Source organism: Mesoplodon bidens (genome assembly GCF_964165515.1).
Source record: "Mesoplodon bidens genome assembly, chromosome: 13".
NCBI lineage: Eukaryota > Metazoa > Chordata > Mammalia > Artiodactyla > Ziphiidae > Mesoplodon > Mesoplodon bidens.
This window is the reverse complement of record NC_138169.1, coordinates 59,481,721-59,491,410: the sequence shown is the minus strand read 5'-3', so window position 1 is coordinate 59,491,410 and position 9,690 is coordinate 59,481,721. Positions and strand designations below refer to the sequence as shown.

The 9,690-nt window shown below is 42.2% G+C and overlaps 1 pseudogene across 1 annotated transcript; it reads right to left on the bottom strand.

The window, feature by feature from the left end:
• Positions 1-8,021: 8,021 nt before the first annotated feature.
• LOC308626839 (elongation factor 1-gamma-like) lies at positions 8,022-9,381 on the bottom strand (annotated as a pseudogene). Its single transcript has one exon. The product of its transcript is annotated as an elongation factor 1-gamma-like (transcript).
• Positions 9,382-9,690: the final 309 nt, after the last annotated feature.

Below are 9,690 nucleotides of genomic sequence, written 5' to 3'. Positions count from 1 at the left end.
TAAACCTACCTAAGGAGACAAAAGACCTGTATGCAGAAAATTATAAGATACTGATGAAAGAAATTAAAGATGATACAAATAGATGGACAGATATACCATGCTCCTGGATTGGAAGAATCAACATTGTGAAAATGATTCTACTACCCAAAGCAATCTACAGATTCAATGCAATCCCTATCAAACTACCACTGGCATTTTTCACAGAACTAGAACAAAAAATTTCAAAATTTGTCTGGAAAAACAAAAGACTCCGAATACCCAAAGCAATTTTGGGAACGAAAAACGGAGCTGGGGGAATCAGGCTCCCTGACTTCAGACTATACTACAAAGCTACAGTAATCAAGACAGTGTGGTCCTGGCACAAAAACAGAAAGATAGATCAATGGAACAGGATAGAAAGCCCAAAGATAAACCCACGCACATATGGCCAACTTATCTTTGATAAAGGAGGCAGGAATGTACAGAGGAGAAAGGACAGCCTCTTCAGTAAGTGGTGCTGGTAAAACTGGACAGGGACATGTAAAAGTATGAGGTTAGATCATTCCCTAACACCATACACAAAAATAAGCTCAAAATGGATTAAAGACCTAAATGTAAGTCCAGAAACTATCAAACTCTTAGATGAAAACATAGGCAGAACACTCTATGACATAAATCACAGCAAGATCCTTTTGGACCCACCTCCTAGAGAAATGGAAATAAAAACAAAGATAAACAAATGGGCCCTAATGAAACTTCAAAGCTTTTGCACAGCAAAGAAAACCATAAACAAGACCAAAAGACAACCCTCAGAATGGGAGAAAATATTTGCAAATGAAGCAACTGAGAAAGGATTCATCTCCAAAATTTATAAACAGCTTATGCAGCTCAATAGCAGAAAAACAAACAACCCAATCCAAAAATGGGCAGAAGACTTAAATAGGCATTTCTCCAAAGAAGATATACAGACTGCCAACAAACACATGAAAGAATGCTCAACATCATTAATCATTAGAGAAATGTAAATCAAAACTACAATGAGATATCATCTCACACCAGTCAGAATGGCCATCATCAAGAAATCTAGAAACAATAAATGCTGGAGAGGGTGTGGAGAAAAGGGAACACTCTTGCACTGCTGGTGGGAATGTGAATTGGTACAGCCACTATGGAGAACAGTATGGAGGTTCCTTAAAAAATGAAAAATAGAACTACCATATGACCCAGCAATCCCACTACTAGGCATATACCCTGAGAAAACCATAATTCAAAAATAGACAGGTACCAAAATGTTCATTGCAGCCCTATTCACAATAGCCCGGAGCTGGAAACAACCTAAGTGTCCATCATCGGATGAATGGATAAAGAAGATGTGGCACATATATACAATGGAATATTACTCAGCCATAAAAAGAAACGAAACTGAGCTATTTGTAATGAGGTGGATTGACCTAGAGTCTGTCATACAGAGTGAAGTAAGTCAGAAAGAAAAAGACAAATACCGTATGCTAAAACATATATATGGAATTAAAAAAAAATGTCATGAAGAACCTAGGGGTAAAACGGGAATAAAGACACAGAGCTAATTGAGAATGGACCTGAGGATATGGGGAGGGGGAAGGGTAAGCTGTGACAAAGCGAAAGAGAGGCATGGACATATATACACTACCAAACGTAAGGTAGATAGATGGTGGGAAGCAGCCGCAGAGCACAGGGAGATCAGCTCGGTGCTTTGTGACCGCCTGGAGGGGTGGGATGGGGAGGGTTTGGATGGGGAGGGTTCGAGGGATGGAGATGCATGAGGGAAGGGATGTGGGAACAGATGTATATGTGTGACTGATTCACTTTGTTATAAAGCATAAACTAATAAAAAATAAAAAATAAATTAAAAATATATATATAAAAAATAAATAAATAAAAGGGAAAAAAAGTCTATTTTGTTTAATGTATCATCTTGGGTTTCCTTATTTATTTTCATTTTGGATGATCTGTGCATTGGTGAAAGTGTGGTGTTAAAGTCCCCTTGTATGATTTTGTTACTGTCAGTTTCCCCTTTTATTGTTGTTAGTATTTGCCTTATGTATTGAGATGCTCCTATGTTGGGTGCATAAATATTTACAATGGTTATATTTTCTTCTTGGATAAATCCCTTGATCATTATGTAGTGTCCTTCTTTGTCTCTTCTGATAGTCTTTATTTTAAAGTCTGTTTTGACTGATATGAGAATTGCTACTCCAGCTTTGTTTTTTTTTTTATTTTTTGCTTTATAACAAATTTAATCAGTTATACATATACATATGTTTCCATATCCCCTCCCTTTTGCGTCTCCCTCCCACCCTCCCTATCCCACCCCTCCAGGCGGTCACAAAGCAGCAGCCGCATAGCACAGGGAGATCAGCTCGGTCTAGCTTTGTTTTGATTTCCATTTGCATGGAATATCTTTTTCTATCCCCTCACTTTCAGTCTGTATGTGTCCGTAGGTCTAAAGTGGGTCTCTTGTAGACAGCATATATATGTTTCTTGTTTTTGTATCCAGTCAGCCACTCTGTGTCTTTTGGTGGGAGCATTTAGTCCATTTACATTTAAGGTAATTATTGATATGTATGTTCCTATTACTAGTTTCTTAATTGTTTGTGGTTTGTTATTGTAGGTCTTTTCCTTCTGTTGTGTTTCTTGCCTAGAGAAGTTCCTTTAGCATTTGTTGTAAAGCTGGCTTGGTGGTGCTGAACTCTCTCAGCTGTTGCTTGTCTGTAAAGCTTTTAAATTCTCCATCAAATCTGAATGAGATCCTTGCTGTGTAGAGTAATCTTGGTTGTAAGTTTTTCTCCTTCATCACTTTAAATATGTGTTGCCACTCTCTTCTGGCTTGCAGAGTTTCTGCTGAAGGATCAGCTGTTAACCTGATGGGGATTCCCTTGTGTCTTATTTGTTGTTTTCTCCTTGCTGCTTTTAATACTTTTTTCTTTGTATTTTTGTATTAGTTTGATTAATATGTGTCTTGGTGTGTTTCTTCTTGGATTTATCCTGTATGGACTGTCTATGCTTCCTTGACTTGATTAACTATTTCCTTTCCCATATTAGGGAGGTTTTCAACTATAATCTCTTCAAATATTTTCTCAACCTCTTTCTTTTTCTATTCTTCTCCTGGCACCCTTATAATTCATATATAGGTGCCTTTCATGTTGTCCTAGAGGTCTCTGAGACTGTCCTTAGTTCTTTTCATTGTTTTTTCTTTTTTTTTTTTTTTTTTTTTTTTTTGTGGTACATGGGCCTCTCACTGTTGTGGCTTCTCCCATTGTGGAGCACAGGCTCCAAATGCACAGCCTCAGCGGACATGGCCCACTGGCCCAGCTGCTCCGTGGCATGTGGTATCCTCCCGGACTGGGGCACGAACCCGTGTCCCCTGCATCAGCAGGCGGACTCTCAACCACTGCGCCACCAGGGAAACCCCTTTCTTTTTCTTTATTCTGCTCTGCAGTAGTTATTTCCACTATTTTGTCTTCCAGGTCACTTACCCATTCTTCTGCCTCAGTTATTTTCTTATTGATCCCTTCTAGAGTATTTTTCATTTCATTTATTGTGTTTTTAATCATTTCTTGCTTCCTCTTTCATTCTTCTACGTCCTTGTTAAATGTCTCTTGCATTTTGTCTCTTCTATTTCCAAGATTTTGCATCATCTTTACTATCATTATTCTGAATTCTTTTTCAGGTAGACTGACTATTTCCTCTTCATTTGTTAGGTCTGGTGGGTTTTTATCTTGCTCCTTCATCTGCTGTGTGTTTTTCTGCCTTCTCATTTTGCTTATCTTACTGTGTTTGGGGTCTCCTTTATGCAGGCTGCAGGTTCGTAGTTCCTGTAGTTTCTGGTGTCTGTCCCCAGTGGCTAAAATTGGTTCAGTGGGTTTTGTAGTCTTCCTGGTAGAGGGGAGTAGGGCCTGTGTTCTGGTGGATGAGGCTGGATCTTGTCTTTCTAGTGGGCAGGTCCACCTCTGGTGGTGTGTTTTGGGATGTCGGTGGTCTTATTATGATTTTAGGCAGGCTCTCTGCTAATGGGTGGGGTTGTGTTTCTGTCTTGGTAGTTTTGTGTCATAGGGTGTCCAGCACTGTAGCTTGCTGGTCGTTGAGTGAAGTTGGGTCTTGGTGTTGAGATGGAGATCTCTGTGAGATTTTCTCCATTTGATATTACATGGAGCTGGGAGGTCTCTTGCGGACCAGTGTCCTGAATTTGGCTCTCCCAGCTCAGAGGCAGAGCAGTGACTCCTGGCTGGAGCAACAAGAGCCTTTCATCCATGCAGCTCAGAATAAAAGGGAGATAAAGTAGAAAAAAAGGAAGAAAGAAAGAGGATAAAATAAAATATAATTAAGTAAGATAAAATAAAGTTATTAAAATAAAAAATAATTATTATGTTTAAAATGTTTTAAAAAGTAAAAATACAAAACAAAACAACGGATGGACAGAACCCTAGGACAAATGGTGAAAGCAAAGCTTTACAGACAAAATCTCACACAGAAGCATGCACATACACACTCACAAAAAGAGGAAAAGGGAAAAAATATATATCGTGCTCTCAAAGTCCACCTCCTCAGTTTCGGGTGATTCATTGTCTATTAAGGTATTCCACAGATGCAGGGTACATCAAGTTGATTATGGAGATTTAATCCCGTGCTCCTGAGGCTGCTGGGAGAAATTTCCTTTTCTCTTCTTTGTTCACACAGCTTCTGGCGTTCAGCTTTGGATTTGGCCCCACCTCTGTGTGTAGGTCACCTGAGGGCGTCTGTTCTTCATTAAGACAGGACGGGGTTCATTGAGCAGCTGATTCGGGGGCTCTGGCTCACTCAGGCTGGGGGGAGGGAGGAGTATGGATGTGGGACGAGCCTGCGGTGGCAGAGGCCTGCGTGACATTGCATCAGCCTGAGTCGCGCCATGCGTTCTCCCAGGTAAGTTGTCCCTGGATCACAGGACCCTGGCAGTTGCGGGCTGCACAGGCTCCCGGGAGGGGAGGTGTGTAAAGTGACCTGTGCTTGCACACAGGCTTCTTCGTGATGGCAGCAGCAGCCCCAGTGTCCCACGCCCATCTCCAGGGTCCGCACTTTTACCCGCGGCTCGTGCCCATCTCAGGAGCTCCTTTAAGCAGCGCTCTTTATCCCCTCTCCTCATGCACCAGGAAACAAAGAGGGAAGAAAAAGTCTCTTGCCTCTTCGGCACATCCAGAGGTTTTCCCGGACACACTCCCTGCTCACCGTGGTGCCCTAACCCCTTCAGGCTGTGTTCACACCACCAACCCCAGTCCTCTCCGAAGCCTCAGCTCTCAGACACCACCCGCCCCGCGGGTCAGCAGACAAGCCTCTTGGGCTGGTGAGTGCTCGTTGGCACCGATCTTCTGTGCGGGAATCTCTCTACTTTGCCCTCTGCACCCCTGTTGCTGCACTCTCCTCCATGGCTCTGAAGCTTCCTCCTTCTGCCACCTTCAGTCTCCACCCGTGAAAGGGCTTCCTAGTGTGTGGAAACCTTTCCTCCTTCACAGCTCACTCCCACTGGTGCAGGTCCCATCCCAGTTCTTTTGTCTCTTTGTTTTCTTTTTTCTTTTGTGCTACCCAGGTATGTGGGGAGTTTCTTCCCTTTTGGGAGGTCTGAGGTCTTCTGCCAGTGTTCAGTGGGTGTTCTATAGGAGCGGTTCCACATGTAGATGAATTTCTGATGTATCTGTGGGGAGGAAGGTGATCTCCACGTCTTACTCTTCTGCCATCTTCCTCAACTCCCTATGTGGTCTCTTTATCTTTTATCTGGGCAGGGCTCAGCTCCTCCTTGCTCCTGGTGTTATCTTTATCTTGGACTATCTGTCCACAGGAGATAAACTCCAGCTGCTCAGCCTGGGGCCCAACTATCTCTTCACTCAATTCTGGGTAGTGAGAGATCAGAATTAAATTGCAGGTCAGCAAATTGGAATTGGAGAATTGTTGTCAGAGCATTGTTGGTGTTGATTTTTTTCAAATAAATAACGAATGTACCAAATATCCCCCTCACTCAGTGGCCTCCAGGGGTTTTACCTCATGCTATTGGATCCCTCTGTTACTTCCACTTATGGTCTCTGATTCTGGAAAGCATGATCAATGCATCTTATAGAAATAAATGGTTCTTGTATAAGCTTGTTATAATTATAGATTGATAATTAATTATAGTTTCAGAATATCCCTTTTGCTAAAAATGACTAGTAGTATATTGGTAGAAATACCTGAAAATCTGTTCTTTCTTGAGTGTGGAATAGATAGAGAGGTGTAGCAAGAAATAAAACTAGAAAGATTGGATAGAGTTAAAAAGCACAAAGGAAGTCCAATGAGCAGTAGAGTGTTTTGGACTTTATTCAGTAGAAAACAAGGAGTCTCCAAGTGTTCTTACATGGGGCGGACATTATCTGACTTGTGATTTAAGAAGATAAATTGGGTCACCTTGTGAAGGAAAGATTTTAGAGAAGAGATAACAGAGAAGTCAGGAATCCATTGCCACAATTACCCATGTGAGAGACAATGAGGACCTGAACATGAGCTGTGGAATTGGCACTGAATACACAGGACACCATGACTGTCTGGATGTGGGGAAGGTAACAGAATCTAAAATGATGCTTTTTTTCTGGAGAAGTTTAAGGATTCATGTTCATGAGTACTAAAGATAGCATAGATTTGGAGAGAGCCCAAAGGATGATGGTGACTTTCTGGAGCTTTAGAGCACTTGGACATAGCAGAAACACTACAATAAGGTCAGTTTTGATGTGAAAAGATGAGAAATACAGCAAAGAAGCAAAAGTTGCATTTTCTTTTCCAAATATTCATATATAATCTCCTGTCACTCTGCAATTAAAACTATCTAGTAATGACATTCTATATTGTGGGAGAATATTTGAATTCCCAATGTCTTTATATGAGTACTATTTTATTTTAATGAATGTTATTAACCTTCATTGGGTATGACTTGGGGGATGTCATATGGAGTCTTTAATGGGACTCTTCTATGTCTAGAACGTATATTTATATACATTCACCAATTATTCCTAGTTGAAACAACACATTTCATTATACAGTCTGTAGACTGGTCACTATATCATCTTAGAGTTAATTGGTGTCATTTTGGAAATACATATGCATAAATGTAGACATCAAGTGTGTTGAAATTTTTTCCTTCTTCAGAAATTCATGTCTTGCTAATGGACAATTTCAGGACTAAAATTTAAAAAGGACTTTTGGTATCACCTATTTTATTATTTGATCTTTAGGTAAGCTCTCTTAGATTATTTTCATTTTTAAGCTGGCAATATAATTTATTGTTTTTTTATTTTTATAATTTTTTCAGGGTTGTTAAATGACATTTATGACTGCTCTACATTGCAGGAAGCAGTAGGGCGTGTTTAGGGTTCAGGCTCCAGTGACACCCACTTGGTTCAAAATCCTGCCTACACCACCTAAGATGTGTTATCACAGGCAACTTGCTTAAATCTCTGAACCCCACTTCCTTGTTATAAAATAGGGATACCCTAGAGATGATCCACAGCCAGGTTAGGGCTCACAGGCCAGTATCTGTTCCAAGGAGTCCGTACCTCTTCTTGCTGTTTGTCTGAAGTGTTGAAACTATGACTCTTGGATATGGCTGCTACCCCAACTCACAGGGCAGCTGCGGGAAGCAGTGTTAAGTCACTCTGCATGCTGTGCTCTCACCCCACCAGCAGGTATTCTCCCCCTTCATGCAGGAAGGTCTGGAATTAGGTAGTTATAAAGCCCTGCATCACCACCTCCTAACTACATCCAATCTTTCCCAGCTAGCTTAGAAGATGGTCATCACAGGGGAGGCAAGGCAATTTAAAAAAAAATATCAAAACTGAGGAGAGACCTCTCTTTCTGCTCTTCTGAAGACTTCTCTCCTGCACAGGGAGGTCCTGCAGGTATAGATAACACCCTGCTTCAAGATATCTACTCCCCTTTGAAGAAGCCATCACCCACGAAGGAGGCAGGGTAGGAAAGGGTTCGATGTTCAGTTTCCTTTAGTGACCCCCATTCTCCCTGAAGGGCAGGTGCAGGCAGCTAGGCAATGGCAAGAGATATTCATTTGAAGAATTTGCCCTGATTGAAGGCTTTGCCCGCATGCTGGAAGACCCCATCCCAGGAGAAATATTCTTGAACCAGCGGCTGGGTATCCTCGCTGCTGGGATCCAGTTTCTGCCATGTGTATGACTCATAATCCACCTGCCAATCTGGACTCAGGGGAAAGGCAAGCTCCTGGTCTCAGAAGACCCAGACTCCAGAAATGGAGCTGCTATTTTTGGTTCCAAAGAGAATGACACTGTCAAAGACATTCTTTCTCAGTTTGTCCAATCGCTGGAACAGTCCATGGATGAAGTTGCAGCTTATGAATGTCTGGGTGAGTTCTTCAGGGAAGCGGTAGTCGGAGTACCACAGGGACCAGCCATTTTTGTCAAAGTGCTCCCAATAGTATGGCAGCACCACGGAGAGTGTGTCCTCGTTGGAGTACTTGCACTTAAATTCATCCAACACAAAGTTACTCTTGGGCAGGTGAGCAAAGGGATCCTTGTCCTTCTGCTCAGCACCCAGTGCCTGCTCACATTCATCCAGCTCCTCCTCAATAGCAGGGGCAGCTGTCTTCTTCTCCTCTTTCCGCTCGACCTGGGGCTTCTGCTTCTCTTCTCAAGAAGCTTTCTCTTTCCGTGAGGTGTCCTTTTTAGGCTGGCTCTCTGCAAACTTTTTAGCATCAAACTGGGCTATTTTTTTCAGTTTCACCTCCCCCAAGACAGCCCAGAACTGGGGCTGGTTAATGCAGGTGAGGAGCCAGTGGTTTGTATTAGGAAAGGACTGGCAGAAAGAAGGCTCCAGAACCTGTTTATAAAGCCACAACAGGGTGCAGACAACTGTAATGTCAGCCATTGTCACACGTTCGCCCACCAGAAAAGTCCTTGTCTTCAAGTGAGCATCCAGCAGCCCCATAATTTGCCTCACCACTTCCTTTGCATTCTCTGTGACCTGCTTGTTGTGGTGCATGATGCCCAAGGTGGGGAACACCCAGATTCTGGCTGGGGGAACTATGTCGCTATCAGCAAAGCTCACCCACTGCACCACCTGGGCTGCTGCTTCAAGAGTACTTCTCCACAACTCCTCATTGCTCACATAGTAGCCAATGGCATTGCTCTCAAACTCACAGAATCCATCATCACCCTCAAAGGCTGGAACCTTGCCAGCAGGAAATTTACTGAGAAATTCGGGGGTGCATTTGGTTTGGCCAAAATAGAAGTGGGGTGGTGCAGAGAGCACACGGACCTGAACCCCACTGTACTGAGCGTCAGTGAGGGCCTTGAAGGCCCTCCAGTTTTCAGGATATGTGCACAAGGTCCAAGCCGCCATGGTGATTCTGCAGAGAAAGGGGCTAATTTATTGTTATAGTACCATGTGATCATTTTAAGCTGGGTACCTTATAAAAGTGATGCCTAAGGCTCTTAAAGGGAAGGCAAGCATGAAGATTTTATCAATAATGTGAAGATTCATTAAGTCAATTGAACAAAATTATCCCATTGCTTAAACAACCCTATGATTTTTGAAGCACCCGCTCAACCTTTATTCAGCTTACTTAATACATTAAGTGTCTTTTAAAATATTTCATATACTAGCTGGAATAAGAAAACATTCTCTTAAAAGTTTTTTTTTATTTTATCT